Below are 25311 nucleotides of genomic sequence, written 5' to 3' on the forward strand. Positions count from 1 at the left end.
TCTCTTTCCCTCAGATTCGTGTCCCTCTTATCCCGGTAGGACAGGAGACCCTAAGGGGACAGGAGAAAAACCAGGGCCTCAAGAGTTTTGACATTTGTCTGTGGCTTTCCCTCTCCTACCCTTCTGGGATCCTTGTCTGTGGTCTCTCTACCACTCTTCTGCAAAGTATAAAGTTTTAATATCCTTCATCTCTTTACAAATTAACACACAAATTCTGCTGACAAGCCTTACCCTTTCCGAGGTTTAAATCCCAGGGCTCGTGAGCTGTGACAATGTAAATGAGCAAGATTTCCAAAAACTGATGAGTGAGGTTTTAAATGTCTCAAAGAAGCAACTTGCCAAGTTCTCCTTAAAGACTTCTGTAGGACAAAGTAGATGGTGAGTAGTTGCTTGCGATAGCATTCATCTGCATGTACGGAGGTGGTGGGGAAGCTGTCTTTGAAGAGTAATTACCAAGCAAAAGAACTTAGGAACTAATGCACCAATAAGAACATTTTAAGGATGAATAAAACAGCTGAAGAAGGTTAGATCACTTGTTCAAGGTCATATGTCAAACGTAACTTATGTCTCCTGACTCCGGACCTAGTACTCTTTCTTATTTCATAAGGCAGCGGGGTACAGAATATGGAAGAATGATCAGGTACTGATCAAAAAGATTAACTTAGCTCACTGTGGAAAGAAATGGCAGGTGTCAACACAAGTCTACACATCTATTTAGTCCACTTGCTGCCGTTTGCTGTTCTCTTTGATAGCTTTCTGATGGCTTCATCTCTGTTTCCTCCCCTTCCCAAAAGTTAAGCCTCCTATAAGAGGTTCATATTATTTAAGGATAAATTTAACCTTTATTCTAAGCAAGAGAGTGGAGGTAAAACTCTTAAGCTAATTACTGTAAAGTGCAAAGAGCAATTAAAATTCACTTAAGTCATTTCCACTTCTGGACAAGTTGGAGTAGACATATTCTTCTCTCTTCCTCCCAGTAAGTACAACCAAAAGCCTGGCTTTACCTATAAAACATACATAAGAAGTTTCTGAAAGGAAGAGAGCCTATAGCCAGCCCAGTAGGGAACACAGGGCCAGAGAAACAACATGGCGGTGAGTTCCCTGGGTTTTCTTTTTGCCCTCTAAATCCCACACTTGGACTGGGACAAGCCATCAACGTGGAAGTGCCAATGAGCATAGACAACAAAAAGCCCCAAGAAAAGCTTGCTCTTGCTAGCTAAAGAACCAGGAAAGAGGAAGATCAGCAAGACAGCAAACTTTTAAATATTAAGTACCCAACTTTAGCCAAACACAACAGAAAAACTGCAGCCCTACTCCATGGCAGAGGCTGGGTGAGCAGGTTAGATTTTTCTTCTCCCCCACAGTAATAATGGGCTTCGATATCTCTACTGGATGGTGTCAGAGGAGGCCAAGTGGGGAACTAGGATTTGCTTTCCCACCCAGGCAGTAAAGAGTACGTCCATCCCATGGTGATGGTGTAGGCCACATGGAGAGTAGTGATGAGGCTTCCCTTCCTCTCGCAGCCAGGATGGATGGCATCTACTGGGAGGCCTAAGAGGGAGGCTGAACTCCCAGCTCTACTTAACACTAACAAGGAAGGAGCTCTCTTCTGTCTTCCCTCCCCATGTCAATGAAAGTTGAGTAGTAATAATGAGACAGTGCCCTCCTTTACCCACTAGCATGATGTCAAAGAGGTTTGCTAAAACAGGAGATTTAAATCAGATCCAGAGTTTCATAGTAGCCTAAATTCCAAAGTTTAATAAAGAAAATCACTCATCATGTCAAGAACCAGGAAAATTTCAATTTGAGTGAGGAAAGACACTCAGCACACAACCACGCTGAGATGACACAGTCACCACAGAAATAATTCAATGAGCAATTAGAGATGTGTTTGAAACTAATGAAAAACAGAGAAATGGAAGATATAAAGAAGGACCAAGTGGAAAACTCAATACAACTGTAATTAAGAACTCATTGGATGAACTCAATAAATAACAGGATGGAGGAGACAGAGAAAATGATCAATGAATTTGCAGGCAGAACAATAGAAATGACCCAATCTGAGCAAAAGAGAAGAAAATAAACTGAAAAAGAATGAATAGAACCTCAGAGACCTCTGGGTGTATAACAAACGTCTAACATCCCAGGAGAGGAGAAAGAGGGTGCAATGGAAAAGTTTTTGAAGAAATAATGGCTGAAAAAATCCCTCAATTTGGTAAATAAATAAATAAATAAATAATAAACATACAGATTCAGGAAACTGAGTGGCCCCAAACAGGATAAGCCTAGAGAATCCTTACCAAGACACATCATAATCAAACTTCCGAAAACCTGCAAAGAAGAAATCTTGAGAGCATCAAGAGATACATGGTATCTTACCTACAGAATAAAAACAATTTGAATGACAACAGATTTCTCACAAGAGGCTATAAGGAAGGCACAAGTGCTGAGAAAGTGCTGTCAACCCAGAAGTCCACATCCAGTAAACATATCCAGGAGTGAAGGCGGAATCAAGGCCCTTTTAAATGGAGAAAGATGAAGGAAACTTACTTTCATCAGACCTACCCTAAAAGAGAAGAAATGTTGGAACCTCAGGAAGGCGGGGGGAAAGAAAAAAGGAAAGAGTAAAACTAGGGTAAATACACTTGTCTTCTCCTCTTGGTTTTCTATGTTACATTTAATGGTGGAAACAAAAAATATAACACTGTTTGATGAGAGTCTCAATATATGTACAGGAAACATTTAGGAAAATTATATACAGGAGAAGATAAGGAGAAGTAGAATTTCTAAACTTTGCTCAAATGGATAAGATGATGACATCAGGAGATTGTGATGTTATGTTTATATTATGTAATACCTAGGGCAATCAATAAAAAATATACAAAGATACATTAAAAGACACTATAGATAAAATGAATTCTTAAAAATGTTAAAGTACCTCTCAAGAAGGCAGGAAAAAGAAAACAGAGAAACAGAAAACAAAAAATAAAATGGTAGACTTAAGCCTGAAGATATCAATAATTTCATTAAATGTAGATATTCTAAATGTATCAATTAAGAAAGAGATTGGTCAAGTAGATAAAAATATGTGACCCAACTATATGCTATCTATAAGAAACTCACTTCAAAAATAATAATACAGGTAGGCTGAAAGTAAAAGGATGAAAAAAGATATGCCGTGCAAACATTAATCAAATAAAAGCAAGGTAGCTCTTTTAATATCAGAATAAGTAGACTTCAGGCAAAGCAATTTACCAAGGACGTTGCATGATGATAAAAGGGTCAACCTATCAAGAAGACATTGCAATCCTGTGTGCAAGTCCAAAGAACAGAACTGGAAAATGTGTGAAAAACAGATAGAACTGAAAGGAGAAATCGACAAAGGTACAATTACTGTTGATAATTTCTGCTCCCCCCAGCTGACTGAACAACCAGACAAGAAATCATACCAGCAGACCAGCAAGGATATGGAAAAACTCAACAACGCTGTCAATCAACAGGGGTAGACATTGACAGAACACTTTACTCAACAACAGCAGCATATACATTTTTTTAATGTTTGTTTTTATTTTTGAGAGAGAGAGAGAGAGAGAGAGAGAGAGACAGAGTGAGTGGGGGAGGGGCAGAGAGAGAGAGGGAGACACAGAATGCAAAGCAGGCTCCAGGCTCTGAGCTGTCAGCAAAGAGCCCGATGTAAGGCTTGAACTCAAGAACTGCGAGATCATGACCTGAGCTGAAGTTAGACACTTAACTAACTGAGCCACCCAGGCGCCCCAGCAGAATACACATTTTTAAGTGCCCATGGAATGCACACCAAGATACACTACATGCTAGGGCACAAAAGTGACCTCCACACATTTTTAAAAATTGATATCATCCAGATTGTGTTCTCCAACCACAACGGGATTAAACTAACAATCGAAACAAGAAGATAAACTGAAAGTCTCTTAACACTTGTAAACTAAACAAACATGCCTAAAAAATAATCCACGGTTCAAAAGAAGAAGTCTCAAGGCAAAAAGAAAAAAAGAACATACAGTATACACACTCACACACAGTCACACACACACACTCTCACACACACAAGCAGTGCTGAAAAGGAAATTTATAGAACTTAAACTTTACCTTATAAAAGAGGAAAAGTCTTAAATCAATCATCTAAGCTCCCACTTTAAAAAACGTAGGGAAACAAAGAGCAAAATCATCACAGGCAGGATGAAGGAAATAATAAAGAAAAGAACAGAAAAAATCTTTGAAATTGGAAACAGAAAATCAACAGAGGAAACCAATAAAAAAGCTGTTTTTTTTTTTTGTAAAGATTAATGCGATTGACAAACCTCTAGCAACACTAACAAAGGGAAAAAGAAGACTCAAGTTACCTGCACCAAGAATGGAGCAGCAGATATCACTGCAGACCCTGCAGACATCAGGGGTTAATATGAGAATACTTTGAACAGCTCACACATGCAAACTTAACAACTCAGGTGAAATGGACCAATTCCTTACAGAGCACAAACTACCACAACTTACTCAATTTAAAAGAGATAATTTGAATAGCCCTGTCGCCATAAAGGAAATAGATTTTGTAAGTTAAAAACTCCTGAGAAAGAACTCTCCAGGTCCAGATAGTTTTATTTGACATTTAAAGATATCTGTATTTATATCTATATCTATATCTATATCTATATCTATATCTATATCTATATTTATATCTATATCTATCTATATCTATATCTAGATATATATCTAGATATATATATAGAGAGAGATATATTACATGGTTGAGTTCACATGGTTGGGTCTGGCATCTCAGCTGGGTGTTTGGAAGGTGAAGAAAATATAAATTATGTATAAATTATGTATATATATGTATATATATACATATATACACACACATATATAAATATATATGTATATAATTTATATATATATATATATATAAATAAATATATATATATATATATAATTTATTTTTAGAGAGAGGGAGAAAGAGAATGTTAGAAGGGCAGAGAGGGTGGGGGAGGGGGGAGAGAGAATCCCAAGCAGGCTCCACAATTAGTGCAGAGCCTGACAAGGGCTCGATCTCACTACCCTGAAATCATGACCTGAACCAAAGTCAAAAGCCAGATGCTGAGGTGCCCCCAAACATTTAAAGATTTAATATCAACTCTACAGAATCTCTTCCAGGAAACAGAGAAGGAGGGAACACTTCTCAATTCATTTAAGAAGACTATATTACCTGATAATAATATCAGACAAAGACAGTACAAAAAAAGAAAACTAGAGATCAGAATCCTTCATGAATACAGATGCAAATTCTTAATTTATCGGCAAGTAGAATTCACCGATATATAAAAAGCTAAGCTTAAAAGGTCATATACTATATGACTTCATTTGCATAACATTTTCAGAATGACAAAATTATAGAGATGGAGAACAAGTTTGTGATTGCCAAGGGTTAGGGATGCAGTAATGGTGAGGGGGGTGTGACTATCAGTGGGCAGCATGGGGGACATCTTTGTGGCAATGGGATAGTTCTGTATCTTGACTAAGGTGATGGTGACACAAATCTACACACATGAGAAAATGGCATAAAATTACACCCACATTGTACTGATATGCTTCCTGGTTTTGACACCATGTTTTATAAGATGTAACCATTAGGGGAAACCAGGGGAAGGGTACATGTTACTCTGTACCCTCTTTGCAACTTCCTATCTATGATTATTTCAAAATAAAGAGCTTAAAAATCACCTTGTCCATATCTCAGCCAACAGATGCATCATGCCAAGCCTTGCTGTACCTCTGGCCAGGTTCCCGTCTCCACCCCATTGCTGCTTCAATGTCCTAGAGAGTGTCAGGTCCCACAAAACATTTTCTCAAGTCTTAATATCCACAGCTGTTCCTTCCCCTTAATAAATTAGAACTCTGCACCAAGGTACCAATGAAGCCATCATTTTGTCCTTAGCTCACAAAGTTAATGTCTTTCCTTTCCCTCTTTGGTCTCTGCTTTACTATCTGGGAAGTTGAGGCTAGAAAGGTGGTGGCGAAGAAAGATGTCTTGGTAGCATCAGGCCTGGATGAGGTGGCATCCGTAAGCCCTTCTCCTAGAGACATTCCAGATCTCCAGCCAGAGTTCACATGGTCAGGTCTGGCGTCTCAGCTGGGTGTTTGGAAGGTGAAGAAAAGCCGATGTTGCTGGCTGGAGAGCAGATACCGGGAGCCCAAAGTGAGTGTCAAAGCTACAGACCGGAGATGGGGCTGAGGCAGACAAGAGACCAGGAACACCAGGTGCAGATCAAAACCCAATTACTTCTGTAATCAATCTTCTTATCGGGTCCCTAATTGCTCTAAGGATGGAATACTGAAAGTGGCAGGCTCCTGCAAGGTAATCTCATTTATTCTTAACAGCCACCCTTGAACCATTTACATGTATGCAGGGTAACGCAGTGTTTGCACAGGTATGAGTGCACGTGAGTCCTCCAACCTACGTGTACTAAGTCACTGGGGTAGAGTTAATAGTTAACTGGTAGTCAAGAGTTAATAGTTAATGGGTAAGTGACCAAGGCCAAGGCCGATCACATGAGGAAACTGTTATGAGCTTTGGGGACAGTATAAACAAAGATTTCCCCCCCACCACCCTCGACTACTGCAAGCATTCTGACCATGCCTGAGTGGTTTGGGGGGAGGGGGACGGGGGAAAAAGGAATTCGTAGTGGACTCACAAAGGTTGACCTTTGGAATCATTATTCCCCCGAAGCTGATTCTCTCCTTGTGCTGCATTTGACCAAGAGGAAGGGCCATTTGTTGTATATTTCTACTAAAATCGCTTCTTAAAGTCAAGCTAATTATATGCCAAGATAAGTCTTTCATATCCTAATTCAGTCTAGGGCTTTCTTTTCTGCTATACCTCAAAGCTTGTCTCCACACTGGAGTCCTGTGGTCAGCGCTCCTCCAACCCTCGGAGCCTAGCACGGAGCTCCCTCGCAGGCGAGAGAGGGGCACATGTACGATCGGCTTTATTGGCTGCTAAAACTGGGCTGTTCCATCACCATCTACGCCTAAGTATCCCTGGACGACTTGGTCCTTTTTGTCCAGCACATTGACTCCCGTCAGCAACCTCATTACAAGTTAGACTCATCTCAGTGACCAGTATTCAAGTTCTCCACCTCCTCACCTCACGAGAAGCTTAAGACTTGATTTGCAGCTCAGGGAATGGGCTTGCACAGAGCCTGGAGAACCAAACTTAAAACCTGCAAAGTACTGATGCCCCGAAGCAGCTGAAGCCAGTCTGAAGCAAGGCATTTGCAAGGCTCAGTAAGGAAACTCCAACTCCCAAGAATAGGGCTAAAAGACCAGCATCTTAAGAGTTTTTCCAGAAACATCTAGTATGTGACTTGCAAATATCACAACTATGAGGCATCAACTCTCTTACAGCATTTTCAGCTTATCTGCACATGTTTGGCCTCAAAATCCTGAGCCTGGGCAAATTCAGCAGTGTAAGGACCAGCACTTCGACATAAAACACACTCTAGAGTTTATGAGGAACGCTCACACATACCACGCTCATTTGGTCTCAACCATGCATGTGAAGGAGGCAGGACAGGGCCCTAAGCATAAGAACCATGTTCATTAGCATATGCAGGCTTCACTGGCTTAGAGCAAGCGTGGACCTTTTCAGCCCCCTCTTCCGTCCCTGCCAGAGAGCAAACACTCTGTATTTATTTCTTAAATATTTTTTTAATGTTTATGTATTTTCGAGAGAGAGACAGACAGACAGTGAAGGGGGAGGGGCAGAGAGGGAGGGAGACACAGAATCTGAAGCAGGCTCCAGGCTCCGAGCTGTCAGCACAGAGCCTGAAGCGGGGCTTGAACTCACGAACTGCGAGAGCATGACCTGAGCCAAAGTCAGACACTTAACTGAGCCACCCAGGTGCCCCCGTATTTATTTCTTAAGGAAATATGGCACAATGCTAAACCAAGAGCTATCCATTTTTAAAGAGTTTTGTTTATATATAGCTTTCATTTGATAAATCATGAAAATCACTTATTCCCAAATTTACTTCCTATCATTTCACTCAATAGCACCAAATAACTCATCAGTAAGACTTTCTAACTGATAAAATTGTGCTCAGTGATTTTTGCCTCAAAAATATGTAGCTTTTCTTTTTTTTCCTTTCTTTCTTTCCTTTTTTCCTTTCTTTCTTTCTTTCTTTTTTCTTTTCTTTTTCATTTTCTTTTTTTTTTTTTTTGTAGTTTTAGAGTCAATGGAGAGCAGAGAAAATTGAGAGGAAAAATGCTTTTAGTACAAAGCCTGGAGCTGGGTGGGCAGAAGTAAAATAGCCCCAGGCGATTGCTTAGTGCTCCTGGCACCCCCATTTAATCCTAGGGAGCCCAAGGACACAGCGCTTCTCCTACACCCAACATTTACTGCTCAGCAGTCTTCTGAATAATCACAAAAGTCAGAGGGGCAGAGGGGGTGGTTAGTTAAAAACCAAAGTTCTACAATTCCTTTGTTAACTTTCGAGTAGGAAAAAAAGGCTATAATAGCCACAATGCTATCAGCAGAAATTCCAAGTTCCTGTTCAATTGCATATCCGGGAAGTTATCATTCCATAAAAAAGTATGCTGACTATATATTGGGCACTAGTCTGCAGTCATTCCAAAGGCCCCCTAAAATATTTCCTTTGGAATGAAATGTTCATAGTTAAAAATTAAAAATTTTGAATGGATAACCCATGACTGAAAAATTTAAAGCGTCCAGGGAAATATCTTCCTGACATTCGGTTTTTTGCCCCAGAGGACTCTAGCATTAACAGTATGTTTTGGGGGCACCTGCTGGCTCAGTTGGTTGAGCATCTGGCCCTTGATCTCAGCTCCAGTCTTGATCTTGGGGTTGTAGTTTCAGGCCCTGCATAGGGCTCTGTGCTGCCAGTGCAGAGCCTGCTTGGCATTCTCTCTCTCCCTCTGTCTTTCTCTCTTTCTCTCAAAATAAATAAATACACTTTAAAAAATTACAAACAAATGAACACCAGTATGTTTTGCATAGTGTGGAAAAGTGAAAGAAAATATATAACTTATTTTTTTTAATGTTCACTTATTTTTGAGAGAGAGAGGGATAGAGAGAGCAGAGAGGCAGAGAGAGAGAGAGGGAGACACAGAATCTGAATCAGGTTCCAGGTTCTGAGTTGTCAGCACAGAGCCCAACACGGGGCTTGAACTCATGAGCCATGAGATCATAACCTGAGCCAAAGTCAGATGCTTAACTGACTATGCCTCCCAGGCCCCCCTAACAGAGTATTAACCTTTTTTTTTTTTTTTTTTTTTTTACTTAACGTAGCTTCAACATTTCAAAGATCCTAAAGGAATTCCTCCACTCATGACTATATAGTATTCCATTGTATGGATGTACCCAATTTAACCAGTACCCTACACAAGGCATTGTTTTAAAATTTTTGCTATGATAAACAATACCGTGATTAATTGCCTCTTACATACATCACCTTGGAACATATATATCTTTAGGGGAAATTCTCGGAAGCAAGACTCCATTTGTATGTTTGTCATTGTGATAGATACTGCCAAGTTTCTTCCCTTGTCAAGTGTGTGTTGATGTCAGGCTTTCAGTCTTTGCTGATTCTCAACAGCCCAGAATGCTTTGGTTTAGAGGTCGTCCATGACAAACTTCATCATACAATTTAATGCATCGTGGCACATTTTGTTACACATCTGAGAATCCTCATGTCCTCAAGAATAGTCCACAGAGAAGTGAGCAGAATTGAAAACTGACCAAATCGAACGAGGGAATACAGGATATAGCTCCAGTCTTTGGACAGCGACCTGGAAGGACTGAAGTTGATATTCTAACTAGAACTTAACTCTACTTCTCTGATTCAATCTGACAGCCTAAATACTTTTAGTAATGCTTCAGCAGAGACATAAGCATGAATCTTAAGCATGTCTGGAAATTTGCATTACATTTTCTTCAATTATGGCGCCTTTCAAAGTTCATTCACAAAAGGCAGTGGATTCCAGCTCCCTCCTCTCAAAAGGTAAATGCGTCTCGCGGTTATTTCATTTTGCAAAAGATAATGGGTTTGTTTAACCCAATGCTCAGTCGGTATACAGTTGATCCAACCTCAGCTGCAGTTCTAAATGTTCTATCCACATATCAGTATTTAAAATACTCCCAAATCTGGGATGACGAACTTCAACATGCATGTCTCAAGGCCAAAAATCTTAAGCAGACACTCCTGCCTTTCAGTTCATCTGTTTTCATCTGAAACAAGGATGTTGTGGCAACAACTAGCAATAACTGTGCTTGCTTGTCCTCTTAGAGAAACGTTGTTTTTGTGTGGTAACATCATGAGCTCTCTAACAGATGCCATACATGTCCAGCTACTACAGAAGAATTCACATTTTTGAGGTGTAACAATAGCTTACTAGTGAATCCGCAAACAAGTGCAATAGCCATCCTCATTTCAGGAGCGACATCATCTAAGCTGTAGCCTTGTATGTGCCATTACTGCAGGGATACCTTTGTTCTGAGCCCATTTGGTACAGCTTGTATATCTTCTACATCACCCATAAGTCATTGTTCTAAGAAGCCTGATGGCGGGTTATAAGCTTTGATAAGCTTGTACTTTCTAACGTGCTGTGGACATATTCCTGCTGCATTTTAAGGATGTAAGCAAAACCATAGTGCCCTTGATGGTCCTAAGGCTGGGGATAAGCTGTTTAGATGGTGTTATCTTAGCTCTGACCCCATGTACTAATTCATCAGTGGAGTCTGGATGCTCACTCAGCTGCTAAACAATGGGGCTAGGTGCACAATCTGGGATGAATCTGCTGACTGATCAGGTCCCTTTCACATGGGGAAGTGTCAGAGGTAGTGACAACTCTAATCCTCCAGTGATAACATAGTTTTCTTTATTTGTTTGGTTACTTAAGTCTCATTTATTTACTAATGAAACTTCTCCATCTCTTTCTTCAAGATGCCTGGCTCCCCTGTCTAGAAGCAAATATCACCAAATTTTTAGTGAAATCCTTCCAGAAACACCCCATGCATATATAAGCAAGTATATACCTAACCCAAAGCACATGCAACAGTATCGTAGTATTCTTATATCAATTTTCCCAATGTCTGTCATTAGTATACTCCTCTGGAGCATACAGGCGATAGCCAAGAAGATTATAACATGTCGTTCAAAATCTACATGTTAAATCAATACTTTCCTCTGAGAAGAAGTCCTACTCTCCTTCCTGGGATGTTGGCTGTCCCTGTATTATCCGAAACCCACTTACAAAACTCCTTCCAGGTGATATCTCCTGGGGAGATTTAAAACATTTTTATTATGAAACTCTTAATCATACATAAAAGTAGAAAGTTTCTGTTATCCCTTACTGGATCTTTTTAAAGAAAATCCCAGATGATAATTCATCCTGGGATGCTTTTCCCTTCTTTTTTTTTTTTTTAATGTTTATTTATTTTTGAGAGAGAGAGCGAGAGAGCGTGCGTACAAGTGAGGGAAGGGCAGAGAGAGAGAGAGAAAGAGAGAGAGATAGAGAGAGAGAGAGAGAGAGAGAGATACAGAATCCAAAACAGGCTCTAAGCTGTCAGCACAAACTGATGTGGGGCTTAAACTGCGAGATCATGACTTGAGCTGAAGTTGGACATTTAACTGACTAAGCCACCCAGGCGCCCCCAGCCCTGGGATACTTTTTCAAAAATGATTAAGAATACCCATTTCAAAGGGTATAATTTATCTTCCCCAAGGCTCAAGCTTTACTTGTGGTCAATCCCATGATAACTATCTTTCCTTCTTAATGTCGTCATTATCATAACCCTGTGCTGTTCAGCAGCTCTGTCGATAATGTTTTTAGATGGAAAACCAGAAGGAACCCCGCAAAAGGATTAGAAATGAGGAATGTGGTACAGAGGACCAAGAACTAGGTTCATAGGAGACACCCATTACCCCTTACAGATTTGGGGGAAGGAGCCCCTTCTTCCCCATTTGCCCCAAATAAACAAAGTGGCCATATCAGGCCTTCTAATCAATTATGCTTCTGTTTCTTTCCAACTAATATAGCCATGTAGGAGATCTTCGGTATTTCCTTTTTTTTTTTTTTTTTTTTTTTTAATGGACTACTGAAAGCAGACACTGGCTCATACAAGTCCCTGGGAATCTTTCTACAGAAATACTAGGAATAGAGGAGATAGGTAATAGTGAATAGAAACACAAGAGAGCTTAGATATTTATACATACATATACAAACACACACGCAGAAACTTTAACTATCTAGACTCTTATAGGCAGACTGGACAAGGTAGGAGAAAGTGATGCTTGAAGCTCTGGCTGGAATATAGAAATAGTATGTTAAGCTAAATGCCAACATGGGCAGTATGGGTCAGGGGCCAACCTTCCAACCTGAGCCAAAATGCTAACAACAATAGCACTAGAATCCAGAACACACACACAAAATGTGTAAGCACTCAGGTGGATATTTAACAGAAGAAATTTGTGCTGGCTTAGTGAGACTTCACAAATAAGATACTTTTGCAGGGGAGTCTGTCCGTTTTAGGACTCCTGGGCAGGTATGCACCAGAATGGAAATGGGTTCTAGCTGAGGCTCAAGTTTTTCAAGAAATTTACTGGGCTAGGGTAACTTGTACCCAAAGCATAAGAAGTCACCTTGGGGGAAAGAAGATTTCTAGACTCTCCATCATAGCTAAAAGAAAGGAAATAAAGGACTACTCACCAGAAATAAGAATCATTGAAGACACTGGCTGGCATTAAAGAGAGCATTTCTGAAAGTAAATCTTGAAGCCAGAAATGGTCTGGGACTTGGAACAGGAACCCAGCCAAGGGATCTGGGCCCAGCAAGACAAATGTCCTGGTGGAGAGAAGTGGAGTACCTGACTTGCAGAGGGTCAGAGAAAACCAGTCTGGGGAAAATGCTCTCTTTTTCTTAAAAATAACATATTCACTAATTAGTCTACATTGAACTTCATAGATCTTAAACCAAGGGAGTTTTCTTCTAGGTGTGGAAAGTGTGTAGTTGAATCAAACCCTCATTAATCTGCCATTTCTTGGACTATGTCAATTTCTGCATTAGTGCTCACTGGAGTCTTGTTAAACCATCTCATATGGGTGGGGGGTGGTTCCAGGGCAGGCTTAAAAGAGAAATTATAGAGCTTGCTGCTGATTCAGAGAGTAATGGCATGTTTCCAACAGGGCTATTTACTGGTGGTACCAAGCACTGCCTAACTCTGGACTAAAGTGAAAAGGGCAGACAAATATTTATTCATGGAAGAGATACTAATTATGAAGCTGTATTATGATCTTGTTAGCACAGTACAGACTATTGCAGCCAAAGTTATTCCATGACCTTGGCTTCAATATTGCATGAGCTAATTCTTCATCCTTGAAGTTCTTGAGAACTAAGTGAGGGGACTTTTGTATAATTTACCCATTCTTCTTTGCATCTACTTAAGTACCCTGTTTTTTTTTTTTCAGTTGTGAATTTTGATACCAGGGACTTCCCCACCAGCATCATAGCTGAACCGACCTGGAGTTTTTAACCTGCTTTTTTTTTTAACTATAAGAAAAAACATCCTCCAACAGTCCCACATACTGTTCCCTTCTCAGGTGGTCTGGGGTTTTCAGAAGGTAGTTTTATGTGGGTTCCATGACTGCTAGTTGATGTCCATCATCTTTCAAATGATAAGGATGGTTCTTCCAACCTCACTAGTATCAAGGTTAGAACTGCATCAAGCTGTTCTCCATTGATAGACACCTTAAAATTCCTCCAATTCCCTCCCAGAAGAGTCCTTAGCTGCTTCATAGTCATCTCGGTGGAGGCTGGTGACACTGAATGTTGATCCTGTCAGGTTCCAGTGGGGAGGGAGAGAATACAAAGTTCTTTTTGCATATGTTTGGCTGCCTGGGCTGGGGCAGTTTCTGTGGCAAATTTAACCTTCTTAGTTGGAAAGGTGCACTTTGCGTCAGCCTCATGAATACATCATGTTCCCTCATCAACCTCACTAATGAGATTGAGGGGAAGTGAGCATGGCTGCCATATTCAGTTAACCAGGCAGGCAATGTTCCAAATATTCAAATGTTCCAATTTTATCAACAGTATATGAAGGTGATGACAGACACTAGGTCATTTCCCTTCCCTTGAGTCATTGTATTTGTAAGCACACAAAATGCAGGATTTGGGGGGCGTCTGGGTGGCTCAGTTGGGTGGGTGTCCAACTTCTGCTCAGGTCACGATCTCACAGTTCATGGGTTCAAGCCCCATGTCAGGCTTTGCACTGACAGCTCAGAGCCTGAAGCCTGCTTCAGATTCTGTGTCTTCCTCTCTTTCTACCCCTCCCCCACTCATGCTCTGTCTCTGTCTGTTAAAATTGAGTAAACATTAAAAAAAATTTTTTTTTAATGCAGGATTTTTCACCAGTCAACTTGGCTCTTTAGTTGAATGCACTGACGTTTTCTGAAGGTTGGCCTCTTGGGAAAGTTTTGTCAGATAATGTGCCTATCTGCTTCTTTAATGACAAATGCTGAAGTCATCCCAGTGGCCTTTGGTATCGGCGTGGATTTAGAAACAACCACTGATTTGTGGGATCCAGAAGTAAAACCTGATCTCTCTCCATCAGGCTTTGGGTACACCAGGGGCCCAAACAAGACATGACATCCTGCAAATTGACACAGACATTGTGATTTTCAGAAATTTCAATTTATAGTCACTCAGCCAAAGTTAACTATTAAAATCTGTAATGAAGATTTTGTTGCATACAATAAAACATTTCAGCATGGCAGTATACCTTTCCTTTCACTGCCCTGTGTGTGAACTGGCTTTTAAAAATGTTTGAACCTTTGAAAAAATACTTTGTGGATCAACCTACCTGTCCTGGAGTGGTATTGAAAACTTGTAATCAAATTTTCCACATTTCAGTTATTTGAAAAAATCAGTTAGGAAACTTTAGTGAACATATTCAACAAAGGGCCAGAACACTTCAAGTTTTAGCAAAAAAAAAAAAAAAAAAAAAAAAAAAAAAAAAAAAAAAAAAAAGAAAAAACCCACAATGATTTAAAATAAAGCTTGTACACAGGATGAAATTGAAATTCATCCTTACAAAAGTAAGAGAAGAAATGAACCTATCAGCATGGCTACAATAAAAAAAAAATAGTGACAACACCAAATACTGATGAAGATGTGGAGAAATTGAATTGCTCATATATTGCTAGAGGGAATGAGAGTTCAGTGCACAAGATTCCATTTCTTCATCCCTTTTATTTGAAAATAACTATAGATTCAGAGAAAGTTGCAATAAACACGCACAGTGATGTTCTGTGCATCTGCCAGCCATTGTCCCTCAATGGCAACATGTTAAATACCTATAGCACAATATCAAAACCAGGAAATCATCCTTGGTATGAAGAACAGTACTCCGATTTCTGCAGTTTTACATCTGTTCACTTGCGTGTCTGTCTAGTTTTATGCAACTGTATCACATAGTTCAGTGAACCATAGTTCATGGAACCACCACCATAATCAAGATGCAAACCTATTGCCTCACCAGGAGGCTGGCTAGTGCCACTCCTTTATAGTCACACCTGTTCTGTCACCCCCATTCCTAATCCCCGGCAAGCATTATAATTTTGTGATTTCAAGAATATTCTAGAATGTTATGTAACCATTTTACAATGTGTAATCTTTTGAAATTGGCTTTTCTCACTCAGTATAATTCCCCTCTTGTGTGTATCAGTAGTTAGCTCCTTTTTATTACTGGGTAGTAGTCCTATATGTATTGCAATTTGTTTAACTTTTTACCCATTGAAGGACACCTGGGTTGTTTCCAGGGTTTGGTGAATTTAAATAAAGCTGCTATGAACATTTGTGAACAGGTTTTTGTATGAACATAATTTTTATTTTCCTAAAAGATAAATTCCCTAGCATACAATGACTGGGTCATACGGTAACTGCATATTTCCTTTCAAAAGAAATTGCCAGACTCAGTTCCAGAGTAGTTGTACCATTTTGCATTCCTGGCAGCAATGTATGAAAACCTAGTTTCTCTTCATCCCAACCAGCACATGGTGGTGTCACTGTTTTTAATTTTAATCATTCTGACAGGTTTGTAGTAATAACCTATTGTGGTTTTAACTAGCACACATCTAATGGCTAATGAGGGTGCATATCTTTTCATGTGTTTACCATCCATGTATCACCTTCAATGAAATATCTGTCCATGTATTTTGTCCATTTACTAATTGGAGTGATATTTTTCTTCTACTGTTGGGTACTGAGAGTTATTTATATATTCTTCCTACAAAAACTTTGTTGAATATGTGGTTTGCAAGTATTTTCCCCCACCCCGTTTCTTACCTTTTCATTTTCTATAAAGGCAGAAAAAATGTTTTCAATACTTTTGAGGTCCAATTAATAAATTTTTCCCTTTATAGATTATGCTTTTAGTGTCAAGTCTGAGAACTCTTTGTCTCCCTCAGGTCTCAAAGCCATTCTGTGTTTTTTTTATTTTCTAAAAGTTTTATGGTTTCATGTTTTACGTTGAAAGTCATGGTACATTTTGAGTTAATTTTTGTAAAAGGTGTGAAATTTAAACCTAATTTAATTTAAAGTTAATTTTATTTTTGTTTATGTATACCACGTGCTCCAACATCATGTGTTGAAAAGACCATTTTTCCTCTACTGGATTACCTTCACACTTTGGTCAAAAATCAATCAGGCACATTTGTGTAGATCCATTTCTGGGTTCTCTATTTTGTATCACTGGTCTGTGTCTTGCTATCCACTAATACTACAGAATCTTGATTACTGTATCTGTGTAGCCAGACTTCACAGGTGGAGTGATTCTTCCCACTTTATTATTTTGTTTGTTTGTTTCATTTTTTTTTTCAAAATTGTTTTAGCTATCCTAGGTCCTTTCCTTTCCATATAAATTTTAGGATAAGCTTGTGTGTATCTACAAAACATCTTGCTGAGAATTTGATAAGAATTGTATTAAACCTATAGATAGATCACTTTGGAGAGAATTGACATCTTTACTATGTTGAGTCTTCCAGTGCACAAATATGGGATCTCTCTCCATTTACTTGGGTCTTCTGTGATTTCCATCATCAGCATTTTGTAATTTTCAGCATACAGATCCTTTACCTGTTTTGTTGGATTTATACTGAGGTATCTCATTTTCTTTGGAGAGATTATAAATGGTACTGTGTTTTCAAGTTTGGTTTTCACATGCTTATTGTTTATAAATAAAAAATGCTATTGATTTTTGTGTGTTCCCCCTTATACTCTGCAACCTTACTGAACCCACTTATTCAAGGTATAAAAAATGTCTTTGGATTGTCTATGTGGACTCATGTCACTTGCAGATAAGGATGGTCTTATCATTTCTATTCCAATGTACATGTCTTTTATTTCTTTGTCAAGATTTAATTTGAAAGTTCTATAATTGTGTTTGCAAATATGTTGACTTGTTTGAAGAATCACTGGATGCAACTCCTGTTTTTATTTTATCTTCAAAAAATATTTATTTATTTATTTATTTATTTATTTATTTATTTATTTTGAGAGAGAGAGAGAGAGAGACAGAGAGAGAGAGAGAGAATGATCAGGGGAAGGGCAGAGAGAAGAGAGAGAGAGAGAATCCCAAACAGGCTCTGCACTGTCAGCCCAGAGCCTGAGGTGGGGCTTGATCTCATGAACCGTGAGCCGAAATCAAGATTTGGACACTCAGCCAACTGAGCCACCTAGCGTCCTGCAACTCCTGTTTTTATATGGATACATTTACTGTCTATGTTAGAAACATAGGCCTATGTGAAGGCCTACAGTTTTGAAGCATTTAAATTTAGTGAAATATTTGAAAGCTTCAGAGATAATTTATTTAATCAATTTGTCTCAGAAAAATATTTGTTGAAGACAGGTAAGCATTAGAGATAAAACAAAACATATTTGAAAATATTTGTGGGTGATATTATGCATTTTAATTTCAAAAAATAAAATTCCAGCATTTAGCAGATGCGCTCTAATCTTCCCCAATATTTCAGCACCTCTAGAGAGTTTATTTTCACAATTAAAACTATGATGACCAGCAGAGGAGTCAATTGAGCTATCCATTCCAAGTTCGTTATCATAATATACGACTTTGATTGCAGGCTAAATATTGGAAATAATATCATATTGAAATAAATACATTTTTTTCCTGAAAAATACAGAGACAGATAACAGTTAAGAAACTGGTTAACAGCTGTGAATATATAACAAACAATTATTCTCTTTGTTATTTTTCAACTTTCAATTGTCAATATAAAGTTTTTATTCTGCTTTCATGTAAATGGGTTTGATTTTTTTTTTTAGAAAAGACGTCATTTTAACAAGTTTCAGTAGAACAATTTTAGGCCCACCAATTTAATAGAAGTCAACATTGGTCAATATATATTTCAAAAAGTTACAGAAATTTAACTATTTTTGACATCCCCTCTTACTCTAAAAAAGAGTGCTGAAGTGGACATTACATTTCAGTGACTACCTTTAGTATGACTCAACTTTGAAATTACAGATACTTTCAGCATTTTGACATTCTAACATAGCACTGCTAATACAGGTACAAGGGTAAAGGATTATCTGGTGAGAAAGTGGGATGGATGGCCAGGGTAGTCCCAGTGAGGAGAAATTAAGGGCCACACACATCAGAGGGATCAGGCCTGGGGGTTGTGCTCTGAAGAGCTGAAACCTTCGGCACTTGTCACAGAGAGGTATGCTATGGCAACACAATAGCGCTGTTGGTTAGGGAGAAGCAGCCTTGTGCAGAACTGTGATCCAAGATTACAACTCTAAAGGCAATGGGAAACAAGTTCATTGGATTGGGTGAAGATGCTGGGGGTGGGGAGAGTGTCCCCAAATCGGTTTCTGGGCTTTTCTCTTTAGTAACAGTGGTGACCGACTAAGTGGTTATGTATGCTTCCCCAGTGCACCTCCAGGGAAGAAAAATCTGATGCTGACCAGCTCCCTTGATGCCCCATGATTGTTAGCCATTGTATACAAAGATGGGGCCACCAGCTATCAGCCCGGGAGTGTTCTTCCAAGAATGTATTTAAGAATCCTCTGTCCCTGTGTCTAACCAAAGCGAGGATAGGGCAGATGCCACTTGCACTGAAGGCACTAGCTTAGAGGAAAATAGACACAGGGATGTTGAAACAAAAAAACCCGATTACTCGAATTCTATTTAGTAGACTAGGAAGGTGCATCGGTTTCCTGGGGCTGCTGTATGAAAGGACCACAAACTGGGTGGTTTAACACAGCAGAAATGTACTCTCTCACAGTTCTGGAGGCCCAAAGTCCAAAGACAGAGCATTCACAGGGCTGTGTCTTCTACGAAGCCTCTTCAGGAGGAGGGGCCTTCCTTGCCTTTTCTGGTGCCCAGAAGTTCCTAACATTCCTTAGCTTATGGCGAACCACTGCTTCTAATTTCACACAGCCTTCTTCCCTCTGTCTCCTTTCCTTCTTATAGGGACACCAGTCATATTGAATTAAGGGCCCACCCTACTCCAGGATGACTTCATCTTAAGATACATCTTAATTAAATCTACAAAGACCAATATTCGAATAAGGTCACATTCACAGGTACCAGGGGTTGATACTCCAGCATACCTTTTTGGGGGACAGAATTCAATTCAGAACAGGGGTGTTAACAACTCTAGTCAAGGGTTTTGAAGAGACATAGTCAGTGAAGGGAAAAAAAAAAGTGTTACACTCAGATTATGGGAAACTTGAGAAGCTGTAGAGAAGCAGGCATGTAAACTCAATACAAAGAGAAATTTGAAATATCAGAAAAAAAAGTTTGGTGAATTTGTGTCGGCCAGAAGCATTTCAATAGAATAATCTCTTCAGAGCTCTTAGTGGAACCAATCATAAGACAAAGTTTCTCATTTCCGGAAAAGATTTTGAATACGTACACTCTACTGTTAGCAAGGAATATGACCAAAGCCCAGTTAAGACAAAAATGACACTATGTGCTCACATGTGCCATTTGAAATACTTAATACTATTACTGACCCCAGAGAAAATTAAATGCAAGCCCAGTCATATCTCCACAGAATCAGGAACCTGGCGGTCTTTGCTTCAGGAAATTTCCCTAGGAGCCATGAAGCAGTTCATATAAATATGCTGACATCTTTCAACAGCTGGAAGTACTCATTCTGGGTGTTAACACAGCGGGGAACAATCAGAACTGGAAGAAGAATAAGTGATTGGCATGCTGGCACACTGCTGTAAGAATTGCAGTGGGGAACAATTACATCGCTCAAAGAACCCTTCACAATCGGATAGGAAGGGAATTATGTCAGTGCTGAAAGATTTCACAGCTGTACTCCCAAACAAACCTGGAAATGCACATTATAGGTACTGGAAACAAAGGAACCTATTATTTTGCCTTCTTTTAGGTAAGTGGTAAAGTACTGGGAGGTGGCAGAAAAGATAATTCTAAAGGGCAATTTAGCCTCCTGTCAGCACCTGGTTCTTGCTAGTTGTCATTTCCAAATGTATAACTACCTATCCACAACAGCCGGGTGAGGCTTTGTGTAGAAGGTTCGAATGAACTCAGTCTGATAATTCTGTCTCTGTGCCCAGAATGGTTATTTTACTATATTGATTTAGGGCTCAGAAAATTTCTGACATCAGTTTGTAGTAAGACTTTTTGGTATACGGTTGGAAGAATAATTAAAAAAATCTGACTTGGGAACAGTAGGTGGGCAGAACAAATTCGATCCCTCGATTTAAGAAAGCTCCTAGGATCATTGTGAATTTAAGTAACCTGATTTCCCGCTTCACTTCCCTCCTCCGCATGCAGATGGTGCACAGATGCGTGCATCTTGCTTGGGTTGCTAAGCCCTTGTCTCTCACCTCTTGACCACACTTCCTGTTTGGCTGTGTGATGCGGGTCTGGGACCCTGCAAATCACCTTTCTCCTTTGCCGCTGGCTCTTTCCTAGGTTCTGCCACTAGGGGGCACTCGAGGGAGACTGGAAAGCTAGAGCCTGTCTCCTAATTAGAGTCTGGTTCTTTGGACTGTGATCCCAGTAACTGTGTTCACCCCAGCCAGTGGTAGTTGGTTCCAGGTCTTTCTGTACTGTCAGAACTAGCCTCACCACACTCTCTCAGAGCCACCAGCCCAGACAGCCGGTGCCCTTTCTTCAGATGTCCAAGTCCTCATCCAAGTGATCAAGTACCAGCAGCCAACGGGCAGCAGTCCCTGCTCAGAGCTGCAGAGGGACCGGCACCCCGTCTGAGCTTCTAGTAACCCCAATAACATTCCCCAGCCCAAAGGGTGCCATTGTGGTACACCCCCTTTGCCTTTCCTGCTCTCCGGTATCTGCCGGCCAATTCCTTAAGCTCAGTTCTTTCTGCTAATAAACTGGTGCTGTCTTTTCCTGACCAGACCTTGACTAAAAGGCACCTATATGTTAATGCAATTTCTCTCTATACTGTTTACTTAACCATTATACAGTAAAACCTTGGTTTGTGATCATAATTCATTCTGGAAACATGCTTGTAATCCGAAGCACTCATATATCAAAGCAAATTCCAATAACTATTGGCTCAGTTGTGATCACGTGACATTCAGTGTCACACACTACTCGTGTTGCAAGATGTGGCTTGTTTACCAAGTTAAAATTTATTAGAAATGTTTGCTTGTCTTGCAGAACACTCGCAGAACAAGTTACTCACAATCCAAGGTTTTACTGTATTTGATGTGTCTGTAGGTCATTTACTGGTGTGTATAGTTATAAGAAATAGATGTATGAAGGAGCTCCCAGGTGGCTCAGGTGGTTAAACGTCTGACTTTGGCTCAGGTCATGATCATGCAATTCATGAGTTTGAGCCCTGCATCGGGATCTGTGCTGACAGCTCGGAGTCTGGAACCTGTTTAGGATTCTGTGTCTCCCTCTCTCTGTCCCTCCCCACCCCCACACTTGCACTTTGTCTCTGTCTCTCTCTCTCAAAAACAAACATTAAAAAATTTTTTAAAAAAGAAATAGATGTATACATCAGGGTTTGCTTGGAGCTTAAATGCATCATCAGCCAGGCTGCTTAGCCTGTGTGTCAGATCTCTCACCTGAGATAATACTTTAGACTGTTCAGATACCGCCTGACCTGAGACCTCCTCCTAGGCTGTCCGTCAGTCATTAGCCCAGTCATTACATGATCACATTGTCTGCCTCAATGGCACAGCCACTTTTAAGATTATGGCTTTGAAGCACATAGACTATCTTTGATAACTTGGCTGCCCATTCCAAAACTCAATGAATTGTTATCTTGACATAGCTGCAGTTAAATATTTGAGACACAAAGGAAGTGGACATATTAATCTAGATTGGGGAAAAACTTCCACAATCAAAGAAAAGGTGCTTTGCTAACCGATAACCAGGGTAGATCAGTCCTTGAATAAACATGACGCTGTGTAGCGATAGCCAGACTATTCTGTGATTTAACCCAGAAAGGAAAACCAGATAGAGTATAGGAAGCTTTGAAGCAAGAACACCTTAGGAGCCTCTTCTAGTGACTTGTAAGATGCAAATTCAGCACCCACACGCCCTCACACAGATGCATGTGAGACAGCCAGTGAGCTATTTGAGTAGGAAGTTTTTACTCACAGAAAGAACTCATGTCAGCTCTGGGAGCTTGAATCAAAACAAATCTTTAAAAAAAAAAAAAAAAATATATATATATATATATATATACATACATTTAATTCTGTCTTTTTTGGGGGGTGTTAATGTTTATTTATTTATTTATTTATTTATTCATTTATTTTTGAGACAGAGAATGGGGGAAGGGCAGAGAGAGAGGGAGACAGAAGATCCAAAGCAGACTCTGCGCTGACAGCAGAGAGCCTAACTGAACTCATGAACCATGAGATCATGACCTAAGCTGAAATTGGATGCTTAACCAATTGAGCCACCTGGTCACCCCAAAACAAACCCTATAAACGTGAACAATAAATCACACATAAACTTGGATTGAGCCTATATGACAACCACTGGTAGATTCTTAGAGACTGCAAGTTTCTGTATTGAAGAAAGAACAAACCAGAATAGAACAGGGGGAACTCCAATGTTAAATAGGTCTTACACAGACAGCAGATGCTGTACTCAAAAAAGTTCATGGTTAAAAAAAGGGAAGGGGTACATGTGGTCATCAGATGTGAGAATTTCATAGTTGTTTGAAGCATGAGGTATGGTGCCTCTAGAGTTCCAAAAAAGCTCAAGCGCACAGAGGCAAATTTATCTGCAGCCACTTGAAACACAGGACATTTTACTTGTAGACAGACCAGATTTGCAATAATTCAAGAATTATATCCAAATGGTGTAATTCATTCCTCCTCTTGGACTTCTGGCTCAGTCATGTTTACTCAGCGACAATAGATGCATCCATAACCCTTCTACTCTGTTTTCCATCACGGGAACCAGGCTGCCTCTCTGATCAAGGTCAAAGGTAAGAGAGTGAATTCGAATAGTGAACACTAAGCCAAAGGACTCCTGCACTCCCGTGAACGCTTTTGACTTTGGAATGGCACACTCCCCTGCCCACTGAGACTTTTCTGGATCACACCTTTCATTGCCTCAGATAACTGAAAGCTCCCCGGTCTTTCTATTCCCACCTCTGTCTTCACCACAGGGAGAACAGAAAATTACTCCATCTGATCCTGTGAGTCCAAACCCCACTCCAGAGCCCTCATTGCCAAGCTTGTCATGCACAATTTGTCCCCAACCACGTATGCCCCTTGAAAGATGCTCTCATTTTGCAAAAGGTCTATAGAACCTGTCCTGTGGCCTCTCCATCCTGTCAGGGGATGTGCACAGTCGCTTCAATATCCTGTTGATGATCTGTTCAGTATCTTCTGCAGCTGTCTTCCCTGCTGCCACAGGTGAAGCCATGACTCTGACCTTGACAGATGCCTTCCACACCTCCGAGATGGCAAACCTTAAGCTCCTCCTCTGACCCACTGCCCTCTCCTTCCACACAATCTCAGTTTGACACTGAGCCACTCTTGAGCTCTGAGCTACCCTCATCACAACTTGGCCCTTTCCAGAATCCTCTTCCAGCTTCAGGAAGCCCTTATTCTTCTTGTACCAATAACCCATCTCCATTGGGCCACTTCACTTTTGACAATGTAGTAATTCTCTCACCTTTTTAGGGGTTTGGCCCCGGATTTGCCAAACTTGACCCCTGGTCAAAGAGAGCCATCAATCTTCTGGATGCCTTCCTAGCTAGAAATCCCAATACCTGATATTTTCTGAGCATTCCCCTTTCAGCCTGAAGACCCCCATCTTGCTGCTGGTGTCTGATTCCTTTAAACCCTCTGCATGAGGCTGCAGTCATTATACTGAGCTACAAATTTGCTTTGGGCACTTAGAGCCGGCTTACTAACCTATTCCTCACTCTTCTTTGCCCATCCCTGCTTCAATTGTCTTCAAGCCCAGAATCTCCCCTAGTCAGCCTGCCCTCCATCCAGAGTTGCAAAGCCAACTCTGCCATCAGAGCTAATATCAAATCACCTCCAACCTCTCCACGGTTGGCAACTTAATGCCTTTTTAAGTTTCCCAGTTAATAATCTCGACTTCCCAGTTCTCCAACTTGAAGGACTCTGTACTCCCCTCTACCCTCCCTCTGTCTCCAAGAAAAAGAGCCCCTTCCTTCCAGCCAACTTGGGTTCAAAACATATATCTGCAGCTTCCTTCCATCTTGGAACTATGTCACAAAAGTAGGGGCCACTTTGTCATCTGTCACTCACTGACTTTGCAGACTAACATGGTATAGGTCCCACACCTGTGTAACTACGGTTGGCATAAGTCTGTTACAGATCCATATTTTACAACAGACCTTTGACCTAAGGATGCCCCAAGTAGGAGCTGAAATAGTTCTGCCCGCCCTACCCCACTCAATGTTTTGGCAACAAACAGGGGAGGGAGGCTGCTCCTGTGAAAAATCCTCAGTCGCCCTTCAGTGGCAGATCATCAGGAACTGCACTGTCACCTGGGGCTGAGGCCACGCCCCGTCCCCCATCTCTGGTGCCTCAAATCTTGGCAGGAAACACAGCTTCCAGTTCCAACTCTGGGAAGCATTTACAGGGCAGGTGCATGCTGCCTTGGCTTTCCTTAACATGTTGGCTGCCTGGTCCCTTTCCCCCATATCACAGGAGCCACTCTGGGACCTCAGATCCCTGGCAGGGACCTTGACCTTTGGACAACCCCTGCAAGTCAGTACCTAGATCAGGGATTGG

This window comes from Panthera pardus, unplaced genomic scaffold (genome assembly GCF_024362965.1).
Source record: "Panthera pardus isolate Hobbes unplaced genomic scaffold, ASM2436296v1 HiC_scaffold_17, whole genome shotgun sequence".
Taxonomy (NCBI): domain Eukaryota; kingdom Metazoa; phylum Chordata; class Mammalia; order Carnivora; family Felidae; genus Panthera; species Panthera pardus.